General features: G+C 42.3%; 1 protein-coding gene across 4 annotated transcripts in view; it reads right to left on the bottom strand.

The window, feature by feature from the left end:
- The window catches only part of LOC120944061 (sodium channel protein type 2 subunit alpha-like), a 199,012-nt gene extending 182,086 nt beyond the window's left edge, over positions 1–16,926 (bottom strand). For all 4 annotated transcript variants that reach the window (XM_040357836.1, XM_040357838.1, XM_040357835.1 and 1 more), the window contains exon 1: positions 16,693–16,926. The gene's annotated coding sequence lies outside the window, so the exon portion shown is untranslated. The remainder of the gene's footprint in view (positions 1–16,692) is intronic.
- Positions 16,927–17,375: the final 449 nt, after the last annotated feature.

The following is a 17,375-nucleotide window of genomic DNA, read 5'->3' as shown; positions in this document are numbered from 1 at the left end:
CAAGGCTGCAAGGACACTGGGCAAGGCTGCAAGGACACTGGGCAAGGCTGCATGGACACTGGGCAAGGCTGCATGGACACTGGGCAAGGCTGCATGGACACTGGGCAAGGCTGCATGGACACTGGGTAGGGCTGCAGATGGACACTGATAAGGCTGCATTGACATACCTCCCAACTTTTCAACTTCAGAATGAGGGACAAATGAGCATACCCCCCAAACGAAGTTGTTGAGCGCGGGGGGGGGGGTCCGCGGATCAAAGTTGTTGAGCAGGGGGGGTCCACGGATCAAAGTTGTTGAGCGGGGGGGCGGATCAGAGTTGTTGAGCGGGGGGGTTTACCGTGAAACGCGGGTCCGCGAGATTAGACGCGAATCGCGGGGGGGTGTCGTGAAATCGCGGGAAAATAGCGCTGCTCGCGGGACCGCTGGATTTAACGCGAATCGCGGGACTTTCCTGCGAAATCCGGGACGGTTGGGAGGTATGCATTGATGGGCATTTAAATTTACATTTTTAACCTTAAACTTCCCTCCGAAAAGTTTTTTTACTTAAAATTCCCTCCTAAACTTGGGGTGCGTGTTATACGGTATTTACTTGCAGAAAAAAAATGTTTTACTATCCAAAGTTAAAACAACAAGGGCAGATTTAATAGATGGAAAGTGGATGTAAACCTGATTCATGACATTTGAGCTGGGCACATATATCTGCAGTGTTTTCTTATCTTTTTATCAATAGATTAGCAGATAGCTATTCACAGCACAGCTCTGCACATTCCTCCCTTCCTCTGCCTATGTGGAGGGGGTTGGTGTGCCTTTCCTCCAATCAGCTGTCAGACAGTGTATGCCAAGAATCCACATCCAGTGCTGAACAGGAAGGAACAATCTCTAACAGGACGTGCACTTTCTATAGAATATATCAAGCTAAATACAGCAGATATACATACAAAACTTATGTAGGGAGCGTAGGCGTGTGCACAGGGTGTGTCAGGTGTGCCTGGGCACACCCTAATCACTCCATGTAGTGCACATTCCCCATGTTTTGACCCCTGAAATTTCACCAAAGCCCACTAACAGAGCTCCTAAAAAAAAAAAAAATTAAAATTGTAAAAAATACAAAATAAAATAATAGAAAATAAAAACTACTGACACCATCCACTACCCTACTGACACCAATTTCTGCACTACTGACACTGTCCACTGCTCTAACGACACCGTCAGTGTATATACACATACACACAGATATGTGTTTGAGCTTTGGGGTGCACACCCTAATGCAATGGGCTGCGCACACCTATGTTAGGGAGAAATTTGTTTCATATCTGTGTATCATCTGAGGCTGTTCACTTCACTGGGTATATGTGAGGGTTTACATCCACTTTAACAAAAACATTCATTTAAATTTCTCTTGATCAGACACATAGGCGTGTGCACAGGGTGTGCCAGGTGTGTCAAGGCACACCCTAATCACCCTATGATCAGACACTAAGGCCCCTTTCAGACTGGGGCGGGAGCCCGGTGGCGGTATCCCGCCGCTAAAAATAGCGGCGCTATACCGCCGGGTTTGCCGCGGGATTCGGCCGCTAGCGGTGCTGTATTAACCCCCACTAGCGGCCGATAAAGGGTAAATACCGCCCACAATGCGCCTCTGCAGAGGCGCATTGCGGGCGGTATTGCCGCGGTTCCCATTGTTTTAAATGGGAAGGAGCGGTGAAGGAGCGGTATACACGCCGCTCCTCTCACCGCTCCAAAGATGCTGCTGACAGGAGATTTTTTTGTCTCCCGCCAGCGCATCGCCTCAGTGTCAAAGCCCTCGGGCTTTCACATTGAGGTTGCTGGGCAGGAGTTTTTCAGGCGGTATAGCAGCGCTTTTTTTAGCGCTGTACCGCCTGAAAAACTCCTCAGTGTGAAAGGGGTCTAAGTAGGGTTGCCAACTCATCCCTTTAAAACAGAACACATATGAATTACACAGGTTCTGAGGCTAATTTAATGCAAATAAGGCACCAAGTGAGTTTAATTACCTCCTCAATCAGCCACAGAACCTGTGTAATTAATATGTGTTCTGTTTTAAAGGGATGAGTTGGCAACCCTAGGTCTAAGGCTGGGTTCACACTTGTGAAATCACATAGGTAGATTCACGTAGGGGCGCCTAACTTTAGGGCGGCCTAGCCTAGTCTTTTTAGGCTACACCGCCGTAAATTAGTTAGGCTAGTAGTGATTCTTAAATATAAAGCAAGGTGAATTTGCGCTTCACCTTAATAATATCAAATATAAAAATAAATGAATTAGTGATGGCAGGTAACCTATTGGTGAGTGATACTAAAGGGTTAAGTCCAAATTAGGACACTTCAGGACTCTAATTGGATTCAGTGTGTGAAAAAAAGAGAGAGAGTTTGAGATGAAAAAAACTTTCAATATGGTGCTGCTAAAATAAAGTTTGCTGGAATATTCAGCAAGCAAAAGTATATTGGTAAAGTGATAGTGCGCAACCCACAAACTTATAATTAAAAAAAAATATATATATATGTATAAGGAAAAAAATATATAACATCTAATAAAATAAAACCAGAATAAATTCTGTAATGCAAATTCCTGTGTGAAAGGTTAATTCAAAGCACATAAGAACTGGTAGTCCAAAGCACATGAGCTAGTAATGAGTGCAAAGAATCAATCATAGTGATTCTTAAACCACTTACCTGCTAATTTTCGGCGGTGTAGCCTAAAACGAGCGGGCGTAAGCGCGCCTAATTCAAATGACTTGGAGGGGGCGTGTTGTATGGAAATGAGGCTTGACCTCACGTTTTTTGACACTGCGCATGCGCCGGGCGACTACATTTCCCAGTGCGCATTGCGGCTAAGTGGGCCGTACGGGCCTATTGATTTTGACGTGTACGTAAACGACGTAAATCCCGATTCGCGGACAACTTGCGCAAACGTCGTAAAAAATAACATTGTTATTCCACCTCATAGGTGGAATAACTTTAGGCGGCCTATCGCGTACGGAAACAACGTTAATCGACTGCGGCGGGCTCGCGTTCCTTCGGGAATCGTCGTAAATGCTCATTTACATAATCTACGCCGGCCGCAATGGAAGCGCCACCTAGCGGTAAGCCAAAACATTGCAATCTAAGATAGGACGGCGCAAGTGTATCTCTGTTAGAGAATACACTTAAACATAGGTCGGCTTAGATTCAGAGTTAGGTCGGCTTATCTGTAGATAAGCCGGCCTAACTCTTTGTGAATCTACCTAACAGACATTGCATGTGATTCTCACCGCATTGCTGTACAGATCACATGCAATGAAAATTCAGACATAATGGGCCAGATTCACGTAGATCAGCGGATCTATAGATCCGCTCGATCTACGTGATTTAAGATCCGCTCCCGCAAGTTTGAGAGGAAAGTGGCTAATTCACAAACCACTTACCTCCAAACTTGCGGCGGCGGATCCTAAATCCCCCGGCGGAATTCAAATTCCGCGGCTAGGGGGAGTGTACTATTTAAATCAGGCGCGTTCCCGCGCCGATTTAAATGCGCATGCGCCGTCCGCGAAATTTCCCGACGTGCATTGCTCCCACTGACATCGCTAGGACGTCAGTGGTTTCGACGCTTACGTAAACGACGTCCGTCCGTATTCGAGAACGACTTACGCAAACGACGTTAAAAAATTCAAATTCGACGCGGGAACGCCGGCTATACTTAACATTGGCTGTGCCTGATAAAAGAAGGGGTAAGTATACGCCGGGAAAGCCGCTACGGAAACGTCGTAAGAAGACTGCGTCGGGTCTGCGTAAGTTCGTGAATTTGCGTATCTCGCTGATTTACATATTATTTATCGTAAATCAGCGGGAACGCCCCCGACACCATTTTTAAATGGAAAAAAAGATCCGACAGTGTAACACAGTGTAACACTGTCAGATCTTAGCCCTATCTATGCGTATCTGATTCTATGAATCAGGCGCATAGATAGGACCAGTGTAAGTCAGAGATACGATGGTGTATCTGTAGATACACCGTCGTATCTCTTTGTGAATCTGGCCCACAAACTGTATGGCTGCAATTGCACCGCATTCGCACAAAAATAGTGCAGGACCCTCTTTTTGGTTGCGCACTGGAATCGGATCGCATGGGTGAGCACACCTATGCGATCCGATTCCTGCACCATTTTACAGTTCACACTGCAAACTTATCTGGGGGGTGTGATTAACATAACACTGACACCCCCAGAGGTTTGCAGATGTCAGTGTAAACCAGTGTGCGATGTGGGAACAGCACTTAATCGCAGGGTTTCCCGCATTGCACTAGTGTGAACCGGGACTAAGGGGCCGTGAATCTGAGATTCACCAAACATTCATTGCAGGTGAATCTTCCAGGTATGTGTGTTTTAAATGCCAGCGACTGATCCACCACCAGTGAGTGTTTGGTGAAAGGCACATTTGCTACTACTGTATATAAATATGCCCCAGGGATTGATTTACTAAAGCAGTAGAAACTGATCAAGCAGTAAAATGGATGTTCATTTTACATTTAGTAATTAGGGTGAAGGGATGTTTACTCAAGGACCCAGACATGTACAAGACCCGCTGATTGGCCAGGAGGCGAAGCAGGAAGACACTAGTGAATATTAATTTGCTATTATCACACAACTGGGTGGACTCAGGGCGCTCCATTTCTGAAACCAATTAGAGCCTCAGGCTCTAATCATGTGCTTCAAAAAAAATAAAAAATAAATTGGAATCCATGCGTCCAGCACCCTGCATGTAGATTAGGACACCGGTGCATGGATTAAGGGGGCGGCACCCCTGCGCTTCTAATTGCGCTACCGCCACTGGTAGAGATACACAATACCTTTAATCTCTAAAAGGAACTTAAAATACTTAACCTGACCTTTAACCCCAACATTTAATCACTTCAATACCAGGCACTTCCCACCCTTCCTGCCCAAGCCAATTTTCAGCTTTCAGCACTGTCGCCGTTTAAATGACAATTGCGGTCATGCTACACTGTACCCAGAGCTTTCTTTTGGTGGTATTTGATCACCTCTGCGTACGCTCCATAGAGTTGGGCCATTACTTCAGCAAAAAACAAAATGGCGCGTTTTGAGTTTGCGACAAGGCATGTGGGAGACTCCCAAAATGTATGGAGGAAGGTGCCCTGGTCTGATGAGACTAAAATTGAACTTTTTGGCCATCAAAGAAAACGCTATGTTTGGCGCAAACCCAAGACATCACATCACCCAAAGAACACCACCATGGTGGTGGCAGCATCATGCTGTGGGGATGTTTTCAGCAGTCGGGACTGGGAAACTGGTCAGAGTTGAGGGAAAGATGGATGGTGCTAAATACAGGTATATTCTTGAGCAAAACCTGTACCACTCTGTGTGTGATTTGAGGCTAGGATGGAGGTTCATCTTCGAGCAGGACTATGACCCCAAACACACTGCTAAAGCAACACTTGAGTGGTTTAAGGGGAAACATGTAAATGTGTTGAAATGGCCTAGTCAAAGCCCAGACCTCAATCCAATAGAAAATCTGTGGTCAGACTTAAAGCGGGGTTCCAACCACAATTAGCATTTTTAAAATGTATGTCCTTTCATCATGCGTTTTTATAATATAAATCCGGTCACTTACTATTTTACAATCCCCTGCTGCTCCGCATAGATATTCAAAAAAGATAGTTTATAAAACTATGTCCACATCGTTGTCATTTTGCTTGTGGGAATTGTGAAGCCCACAAGCACTTACTTCCTGGAAGTCTTGGATGGGGAGTGATAATTGGGTAGCGCACTGCATCCTGGGAAATGATGACACACATTTCCCAGGAGCATTAGAGGGAGATGATGTCAGGATCCTAGGTGATTCCAAAGGCAGATTTTGTGGGACTGAATAGCAACAGGCATTTCCAGATGAGTAAAACATTTTTTTTTTCTTTTTTAGGTCTAATGAGCACAATAATGAAAAAAAAAATTTGGGATGGAAACTCCACTTTAAAGATTGCTGTTTGTAAGTGCAAACCATCCAACGTGAAGGAGCTGGAGCAGTTTTTGCAAGGAGGAATGGGCAAAAATCCCAGTGGTAAGATGTGGAAAGCTCATAGAGACTTATCCAAAGAGACTTGGAGCTGTGATAGCCACAAAAGGTGGCTTTACAAAGTATTGACTTTAGGGGGGTGAATAGTTATGCACATTGGGCCAGATTCAGTTACCGCTGCGCACTTCTTACGGAGGCGCAGCGTCCCGTTTTTGCCCTGCGCCCCCGCAAATTATCTGCGCTACGCTTCATTCACGAAGCAGTAGCCACGTAATTTGCGTGGGCGCTCCTCAAAAATGCCCGGCGTAAGGGCGCGTAATTTAAATGATCCCGTAGGGGGCGTGGATCATTTAAATTAGGCGCGTTCCCGTGCCGAACGTAGTGCGCATGCTCTGTCGGGAAACTTTCCCGACGTGCATTGCGGCAAATGACGTCGCAAGGACGTCATTTGCTTCAAAGTGAACGTAAATGGCGTCCAGCGCCATTCACGATTCACTTACGCAAACGACGTAAAATTTAAACTTTGCAACACGGGAACGACGGGTATACGTAGCATTGGCTGCCCCTGCTAATAGCAGGAGCAGCCTTACGCGAAACCCGACAAACGGAAACGACGTAAACTGCATACGCAGGGCTTGCGTAGGGTAGTGAATCGGCGTTAGTATGCAATTTGCATACTATACGCTGACCACTACGGGAACGCCCCCCTAGCGGCAATTGGTTATGCAGACGCAATTGCTCTCTGAATCTACCCCATTGACTTTTTGTGTTATTTTGTCCTATTTGTTGTTTGCTTCGCAATAAAAAAAAATAAAAAAACATCTTCAAAATTGTAGGCGTGTTCTGTAAATAAATAATTATTATTATACAGGATTTATATAGCGCCAACAGTTTACGCAGCAAATTAATGATGCAAATCCTCAAACAATCCAGGTTTGAGGCTACAAAACACGACAAATGCCAAGGGGGTGAATACTTTTGCAAGGCACTGTATATGATATTCTGACATCCCAGTTAAAAATCATGGGCATTACCTTTCTGTTAAAAAAAAAAAAAAAAAACATGGGCATTAATATGGAGATGACCATCTTCCAGGTTTAACAGTCTCAACTTCTTTGGCAAGGCTTTCCACAATATTTTGGAGAGTGGATTTATATCTATTCAGCCAATAATGTACTTGTAAGGTCAGGTATTGATGTTGGCAGAGGATGCCTGGCTTGTAAAGAGTATTTACATTATTCATCTCAAAGGTGTTTAGTAGGGTTCAGATCAGAGCAACTTGAGTTTATCTGCACCAAACGTGTTAAACCATGTCTTTATTTAACTGGCTTTGTGAACCCGAATTCCATCATTTGGAGGGGTGCCCAAATACTTTTGACAATATGATGTAGCTTGAGCTTGTTCTCAGGTCTATGTTCCTCCAAGGTAATTATTATTATTTTTTAGGTATCTGTCTATGATGGGAGGATTCTTTCAAACCTTGGACTAGTCATCGAAATGCCGGAAAGCACAGGATTTCCTAGCTGGAGGTGACAGCATTGTATACGCGACATTTTGCTCCTCACTCTTCTCCGTAATATAGCTTCCTATTATTGGGCCGTTTTTGATCACCCTACCAGGGCAATAACAATAACAATAACAGAAATACAAACCTGACATGATATTTTTTCTTACTTAGGTTTTAGCTTATAAATATACCTAACCTAAGTCTTCTTATCTACCCAGGAAAAGTAACACATCTACCGTTCAGCAGGTGTTGGCTCCAGTCATCTATGCCCATATTCCCAATAAACCCCTAAATGATTTCTCATTGCTTTCTGAACTTAATAATTTACATAGTCACATAGTAAGGCCTCGTACACACGGACTGTCCGATGAAAACGGTCCGCCGGACCGTTTTCATCGGACATGTCTGCTGCCGGATTTTGGTCTGATGGTTGTACACACCATCAAACCAAAATCCCTGCGGACAGGATACGCGGTGACGTGGCCGCGCCGTCGCCGCAACGATTACGCGGCGACGTGCGCGGCCCTGGAAGGTAAATACTTCCACGCATGCGTCGAATCACTTCGACGCATGCGAGGGATGGCGGTCGATCGGACATGTCCGGTAAATCTGTACAGACGACCGGACATGTCCGACGAACGGGTTTCCAGCGGACAGGTTTCTTAGCATGCTATGAAGATCCGGTCGTGTGTACGGGGCCTTAGTCAGGTTGAAAAAAGTCCATCAAGTTCAACCATAAAAATATATATATATATATAATATCAGACATCGAATCCCATATACCCAATTCTATACCCACAGTTGATCCAGAGGAAGGCCAAAAAAACAGCAAAGCATGATCTAATTTTCTACAGCAGCGAAAAAAATTCCTTCCTGATCCCCCGAGAGGCAATTGGATTTTACCTGCATCAACTTTACCTATAAATGTTAGTATCCAGTTATATTATGTACATTTAGGAAAGTATCCAGGGCTTTCTTAACCACTTCAGCCCCGGACCATATTGCTGGTGAATGACCAGGCCCCTTTTTGCGATTCGGCACTGCGTCGCTTTAACTGAAAATTGCGCGGTCGTGCGACGGGGCTCCCAAACAATATTGGCGTCCTTTATTCCCCACAAATAGAGCTTTCTTTTGGTGGTATTTGATCACCTCTGCGGTTTTTATTTTTTGCGCTATAAACAAAAATAGAGCGACAATTTTGAAAAAAAAATAATATTTTTTCCTTTTTGATATAATAAATATCCCCAAAAATATATAAAAAAAAAAATTCCTCAGTTTAGGCTGATACGTATTCTTCTACATATTTTTTGTAAAAAAAATCGCAATAAGCGTTTATTGATTGGTTTGCGCAAAAGTTATAACGTCTACAAAATAGGGGATAGTTTTATGGCATTTTTATTAATATTTTTTTTTACCAGTAATGTCGGCGATCAGCGATTTTTATCGGTACTGCGACATTATGGCGGACACTTCGGACACTTTTGACACATTTTTGGGACCATTGGCATTTTTATAGCGATTAGTGCTATAAAAATGCATTGATTACTATAAAAATGCCACTGGCAGGCAAGGGGTTAACACTAGGGGCGAGGAAGGGTTGAGTATGTTCCCTGGGTGTGTTATAACTGAAGGGGGGTGGGATTGACTAGGGGAAATGACTGATTGCTGTTCACTTATTGTATGAACAGACGATCCGTCATTTCTCCCCCTGACAGGACCGGGAGCTGTGTGTTTACACACACAGCTCGTGGTTCTCGCTCTGTAACGATCAATACGTGCACGCCGGGCACGTGCGTCGGCATCAGGGGCGAGCGGGGGGCACATGCGCCCCTATTGGCTGAAATGCGAGTTGACGTATAGCTACGTGATCTCGCGCAGCCGACCTGCCGCCGTATAACTGTGCTGGCTGGTCGGCTAGTGGTTAAAGCAATCTACTGAGCTGGCCAGAACCACCTCTGGAGGGAGTCAACTCCACATTTTCACAGCTCTTACTGTGAAGAAACCTTTCTGTATTTTGAGATGAAATCTCTTTTCCTCTAGACCAGAGGTCTCCAAACTGTGGCCCCCCGGGCCAGATGTGGCCCTTTGCTTGCCTTTATCTGGCCCTTGGGGCACTATTCATCCCACTTATATGAGACACTATTCTGACCACTGACTCCAAAAATGGGGCATAAATCCTTCCACTGACACCAACAATGGGGCACAATTTCTCCTACTGACACCAACAATGGGGCACTATTCCTGCCCCTAATACCAAAGATATGGCATTTTTTATTCCCACTGATGCCAGAGAAATGTTTTTCTCCCACTGGCCACAGTCGGGCCCCTCTAAAGACTTAAAGGGTCACTAAAGGAATTTTTTTTTTAGCTAAATAGCTTCCTTTACCTTACTGCAGTACTGGTTTCATGTCCTCATTGTTCGTTTTTGCTTTGAAGTAGCTGTAATTCTGCTGTGATCTCCACACTTCCTGGTTGCCTGTTTCCTTATAACCATGGTACTGGGAGATTTTCACGGTGGTCTAAGCTGTCATTACTGTGTGTCTAAAACTCCTCAGAACCAATCAGATTAATTTTAAAAACAAAACTGCCCTGGATTTATTTGTTTTTGTTCTGTGAGTCTTCCCGACTCACCTCTCACCCGGAACTTCATGTATGTACCTTTAAAACTGAAAGTGAAACTAGAGGCACATTATATGATAGATTAAATTCAATGTTTAATCATTTTTAAAAGGAATCAGTTAACTTGTATGTCTCTATACCCAATAAACAGTCATTTCAGCAAACAAAAATGTTTTCCTTTAGTGACCCTTTAAGGACAATTAACTGGCCCTTTGTTAGAAAGTTTGGAGACCCCTGCTCTAGACGTAAAACTAGACATGTCCCTTGCTCCTTATCTGACATTGCTCAGGCCTGATTATAGGTTGCTCATCGACTACCGACAGTACTATGAGTATGAGAGGCAGGGGAAGGGGTGATTCTGCATGAACGATCATAATCAAAACTTTGGATTTTTGACATATTGGAGAGGTGGGAAAGGTTGGTGTCTGCTGTATAAAAGCTGCATTACTTGGCTTGGTCTGAAAACATTCCAAATTTCCCTAAAGAATAAATACACGCTGCATTCATCGGTGGCACAGATTACTCCAGTGAGCACAAAAGTAACATGATTTGTGGAATATAAAGCACTTATGTGCAGGAGACAAATCTTCAGCTAGACAACCAATTCATAAATTATATTTCCATAGTGAACATCTAGTTCTGTGTCAATTGTGTCATAGACTCTCAGGAGCATGAGCCCAGTAAAAGTTCCTCTTCTAGTCCTTCTAGTCTTCAAGTTCTGCTGCCAGACTGCAGTATCGGTATCTGGTACATTCAAGCCTATGGGAACACAGTTCACAGGCGTGGCAATCCCTGAACAGACTTGGGATGTAAACACATGAGAAGGCCACAGTACTGGAATAGTGGTAGATAAGCAACAGAGGGGTACTTAAAGCGGAGTTCCGGCCACAATTTCACTTTTTAAATATAAATACCCCTGTAATACACAAGCTTAATGTATTCTAGTAAAGTTAGTCTGTAAACTAAGGTCCGTTTTGTTAGGTTGTTACAGCATTTAGACACTTTATAAAATAGAAATTGACTGGGGCCATCTTAAGTGTGGGCATCATGAAGCCAGACTGTATGACTTCCTGGATTTCAGCCTTGCAGATCTCGCACATGCTCAGTGCTGCACAAGCAGTGTAATAGGTTTCAGATCAGGTTTCAGCACCTGTACTGTCCAAGTCACATTAATTTTCTTCGAGAGTGAAAGTTACACTCACTACATTCCCAGGAGTCTGTGTGGTGTAGGTTAGGAAGCTTAAGCACTTAGGTGCAGGAAGAGGGAAGATGAACTATTCTGCCTAGCAACAACACTTTGAAGGCATCTAAAAAAAATTTTTTTTTTAAAACTACTGATGTAATGTTATATTTATGGGTGGAACTCCACTTTAATGCAGTGTAGCTTAGGAGGAATTGGTGGAGAAGATTTAGGTTAAGATAAAGGTAGAGCAGTCCTTTAAATTATCCTCACCCATTCACTGTAATAATGTCTCAATCAATTTTTGAAGGCCAAAAATTAAGCAAATGGTCATATTGTGCTATTTATATATTACGGCAGCTGTCCACTTCAATGGTACTGAATAGGTACTGGAAGTAGAATGTGCATTTCAGCAGGTCTAGAAAATAATCAGATATTCAGATGCTTACAGAAAACTGGGAAGACTCTCATTATTCAACACCAGAATAATGAACTGGCAGATTCCAAGTTATGTGTACCCGAGACAGGGGCGGACTGACCATTCAGAAACTCAGGCACTGCCCGAGGGCCTCATGCCACTAGGGGGCCCCATCAGGGTTGCCAGCCTCAGTAAAACCAGGGATAGTATGTAAAAATCTGTGTTTTAAAAAAAAAAAACAAGATTAAAGCTGCCCCGCCTCTCCAGTACCTTTTTAGTGTGTGCATGTGTATTCTGTGTGTATGTATACTTGTGTGTATGTATACTGTGTGGCCCCATAATCTATTGCCCGGGGCCCCATAATCTCCTATTGCCCGGGGCCCCATAATCTCCTATTGCCCGGGGGCCCCATGAGTTGTCAGTCTGCCCCTGACCCGAGAGTATCTATAGACCCAAGTCAGCTTTCTTGGGGGGGGTACTCAGCTTCACTTAGCTATGCCTAAATGAAACAAACTTACTGTAGTACCCAAGGGGAATGACATAAAATATACACATATCAACCCTACATTGGGTTTAGCTGTGACTGCTGATGTGCTTTACATACAGTATGGAAGAGTGCCTTTGCATTACCATTCCAGCATAGGCTACATTTTACACACATGTGTATATATATATCTATATATATCTATATATATATACACATATATATTATATATACACACACACATATATATATATAATAAAATACTTTTAATTGTGTAATATATTTATATACACTATATTACCAAAAGTATTGTAACGATTGCCTTTACACGCACATGAACTTTAATGGCATCCCGGTCTTAGTCGGTAGGGTTCAATATTGAGTTGACCCACCCTCTGCAGCTATATCAACTTCAACTCTTCTGGGAAGGCTGTCCACAAGGTTTAGGAATGTGTCTATGGGAATGTTTGACTGTTCTTCCAGAAGCAGATATGTAAGGGAACGCCTGGTGAGAAGGCCTGGCTCGCAGGATCTGCTCAAATTCGACCCAAAGGTATTCTATTGGGTTGAGGTCAGGACTCTGTGTAGACCAGTCAATTTGCTCCGCCCCCAAACTCACTCATCCATGTCTTTATGGAGCTTGCTTTGTGCACTGGTGTGCAGTCATGTTGGAACAGAAAGGGGCCATCCCCAAACTGTTCTCAAAGTTGGGATCCCGAAATTGTCCAAAAGGTCTTGGTATACTGATGTCTTAAGAGTTCCCTTCACTGGAACTAAGGGGCCAAGCCTAACCCCTTAAAAACAACCCCACACCATAATCCCCCTCCACCAAATGATTTGGACCAGTGCACAAAGCAAGGTTCATAAAGAAAGGACAAGCAAGTTTGGGTGGAGGAACATGACTGGCCTGTACCGTTTAGAAAAGTTGAAGCTGTTATAGCTGCAAAGGGTGGGCCAACTCAATATTGAACCCTACGGACTAAGACTGGGATGCCATGTGCGTGTAAAGGCAGGCATCCCAATACTTTTGACAGTATAGTGTGTGTGTACCCAAGAGTATCTATAGACACAAGTCAACTCTTGGGGGGGGGGGGGGCTCAGATTCAATCAGCTATACCTAAATGAAACAAACTTACTGTAGTACCCAAGGGGAATTACATACAATATACAAATATCAACCATTGGGTTTAGCTGTGAATGCTGGTGTGCTTTATATACAGTATGGAAGGGTGGCTTTGCATTGCCATTCCAACCTAGGCTACATTTGAGATATATATATATATATATATATATATATATATATATATATATATATATATATATATATATATATATATATATATTAAAAAATCTTGTATATACATGGATATAATGTAGTGGTTACATTCTTTTTTTTTATGGCCTCTTCTGATGCAACACACTGGTATGCATTACTGACCAATCAGACAGTATTTTAGCTAGACACATCTTATTGGGTCAAGTGTGCCATTTCACCATATTGATCATGCGGGGTAAGCTGATTATGGAGTGGGGGGTTGGTATTGGAAATAGTACAATGCACAATAAAACCCATACACAAGGGCTTTTGACCGTTCCTCTAAGATGCATGATACCTTCAAATGATCAATGGTTTCTTCCAACAAATACATCCACTGCTTACTTATGACCCCACTGATTATAAGACCTTGTGTCTGCTTAAATAACGGAAGGCTATGGTCTTAACCTGTTAGACTTAACCAGTCAGGGTCCTGATGGCCGGAGCCTGTGTGCTACAAAACGTGGTCAGATTGTCAAATGATGGTGTTGGGAGTCATTTTTTCCAATATGTTAAAATCTAAGCACCATTATGGGCTGAATCAACAGCCCATCAACAAACTGTCTTTGGAAATGTTAAAATGTTAGTAACTATGGATAATTTTTTTTTCAGGCCTACAAGCCATGGAGGCTTGTAGGCCTGAAAAAAAAAATATCCATAGTTACTAACATTTTAACATTTCCAAAGACAGTTTGTTGTTGGGCTGTTGATTCAGCCCATAAGATAAAAGTAAACATATGCAGTTATCTATAAAAAAAATGACATATATGTTATATCCATTGGTAATCATGACCATGGAGGTCATGATTACCAATGGATATAACATATATGTCATTTTTTTTATAGATAACTGCATATGTTTACTTTTATCTTGGTTAGATATATTTAATATTTTATTTTTTAGGAGGCTCTTTGCTTAAGTTCCTTCTTTTTCAAGATGGTTCCTCTAACCATATACAATAACACAGACACAACCAGGCATAGGTAGACCATATCACGTAATACCACTCAGCCTGCAATCATTTTGTCTAGATCTCCCCAAAAAAATTAAAAGATTGCAAGATTTATCAGGATTTCTAGACAATTTGCACCAAATATAAGTGAAAGTCAGCAGTTTGGGCTTTCAGTCTATAAACAACGTCAATACGACAAGGTCATTATACAAATCGTCATCCATACGCCGGTTTCATGAAAGCCACACAACACAGCCCTAGTTGAGACCTCATATCATGCTAAAGGATTCTGACAGGAACTACTGTATAATTAATGACCTTTTCAAAGGAAGTGACCATGTTATGATGAGTCAGGTGAATTGGATAATGTAGACAACTGCAGCAAAAAAAAAAAAAAAAAATCCTTTACTACAGCCAAAACAAATCTTCCCTTTGTTCTGCGAGATAATGAAAAGATCCCATATAAAGACACAAACAAACTAATGTGCCCTTTGATGTTGCGGAAACAAAACAGCAGGGCCCTTAATCTACAGCAAAACCCAAGATACGGTGCAACACATCAGAGATTCGAGGGAGGAACGCTGCGATCGCTTAATCCTAAAATAAACATAATACCGTTTGGAATAAAATCCAAAGCCAAATGTCATTTCAATGGCACAAAAAATAAAAAATAAAAAAAGAAAGCTTTGTAATTTCAAAGGAAATAGAAGTCTTTGATTAGGAATATTTTTCAGCAGACAGATTCTGCGCCCACAGAGGTTCACTCCATTGCAGGCCCACTCCACATTTCGGAGAGGAATGGGAATCTGGTGGGACCTGATGTCTGTATTCAGACGGTACACCAGCCCATACATTTTTGGAAAATGCGCAAAGGAGATCAATGGTGTCACGCTAGTTACAATATGCAGCATTCTGCGAGTTTGTGAGACGACACAGTGCCATCTAATGGTATAAAAACATGTTGACACGACAGGGCATTAACAAGACATGTTAATGGACCGCATCCTGATGAGCCCTTTGAATTTTCCAGAGCTAAGGTGTTCCAGCTGGGCACAGAAGCCTATTATTTTACCTGCATTTCCTGCATACACCATAATCAGATCTCGTCTACATCAGCAAAAATACTTCTTGAAATTATCCACTATCATTTTTTTTCTTATGTATTTTTAACAAATTTCATATTTTTTTTTTTTTTGCACAAGAATTTTAGCAATTAGCATCAAATCAAAAGCTGTAAATAAAATATACAGCTTACATTAACCTTTATTTTATTTTATTCTCTTTACAAAGCCACATTCTTTTATTTGTAAACTTTGCCCCAATGTATTCATATTTATTATTATTATTATTATTATTATTTATTTATTTACAAACAGATAAAAGAAAAATAAATCAATAAAATAACAAAATAAGATGTATATAATTCTGTTTGCTTCAATAAAGGCCTCACTGACCCTTTTTGACTTCAAATATTATTACACATTTAAATCAGATGACAACTTCATCAAGTTTCAGATTTAAATGCCCCCCCCCCCCCTAAAATAAAAAATAAATAAAAATAAAAATAAAATGAATGTTGTAATATAAAGTACTCAGGTCTCAAGTCTACCTGCCTTCTTTGGCATTTGCGGTATTTCAAGGCGCTTGATGCAATCAGCTAAAATTCCAGTAGAGAATACTGGATGAGGGATAAGGAATCTAGAGATCCTACAAGGTGAGCTCCATTGACTATCCATATGTGGTTGAGCTGTGATCAGCACTGCAATGTGTCTCCAGCCCTGTCCTGGGGGCTTCTCCAACAAACACTACCCTGCTAATAAAAAAAAAACATATGACCTCCACATATGCAATAAACTTCCTAAGAGGCTCCAGATTAAAGAGAATCTCCAGTTTGCTTTCACCCTTCATGCAGATGCCATCACAGCACCCTCTGTGCCACCTTAGGCCAGTAAGTCAAGGTAGAGTAAAAAATATAGCAATGCCAGGCAAAAACATTTTTTTACTGTGTCAGCTACTAATCAGACAGAGGGGGGGAAAAAAAGAAGAAGCTATTCATGCAATATTGCAAATTCTGCCTTGTCACATCCACAGCAAGTGCAATGTGCTGCACCCAATGCGGAGAATGCTGCAATGTGCAATCGTTATTAATAAATCAGCTAGGCTTACTAGGGAGGATAGAGAATGCTGCAGGCTTACCTGATGTAGGAGAAAGTCTGCAAACCATGTCAGCAGAGGGAACCTGCACCAAGAATAATCAGAATGGAATGGAGCTCCTTGTACAAGATGCTGAGATCCCTAAGCCACAAAAGCTGACAAAGCATTTGCCCTTAATCCATTATGACTGAAAAAGACCGTGAAGCTCCTTCACAACCCCTCTTCATTTCTTCCCCTTGCTTCCTGCTCTGAGCATCACTCTACAGTGGCTAATATATACCAGGAAAAGGCTTACAGAGGCTGCAAAGCAAACGTGGACACCAGCCCCATCTGCTGGACAAACGGCTAAGTGCAGCATGCAGTTATCACCATACAGTTACAATGTTTCTTTCTTTTTTTTTTTTTATTCCTGCAAAGGCTTTGCCGCATGACTGACAAGATCGTGATGTTGAATACTTTATTGTATATGCATTCATTTGTAACAGAACATTTAATGTTGGGAAATGGCAGGTGAGAGGGGTACACAGGCAGCAGATGGGTGCTCTTTGAAGATCTGCCTTATCTACTGATTTAAAGGGACTGCTTCCATTTTTTGCTAAGGATGCATTTTGTGATGAAGTCAAGCATGGGACTTAGTTCGATTTGCCTGTGTAATGATAAATCTTTACAGGGAGAGATTGCGGAGATTGCTGGAGGCGAAAGTATTGGTAACTGGCACACTGCTT

This window comes from Rana temporaria, chromosome 6 (genome assembly GCF_905171775.1).
Source record: "Rana temporaria chromosome 6, aRanTem1.1, whole genome shotgun sequence".
NCBI classification, from domain to species: domain Eukaryota; kingdom Metazoa; phylum Chordata; class Amphibia; order Anura; family Ranidae; genus Rana; species Rana temporaria.
Note: the sequence above shows the minus strand (reverse complement) of the source record. Positions and strands in the feature narration are given on the sequence as shown.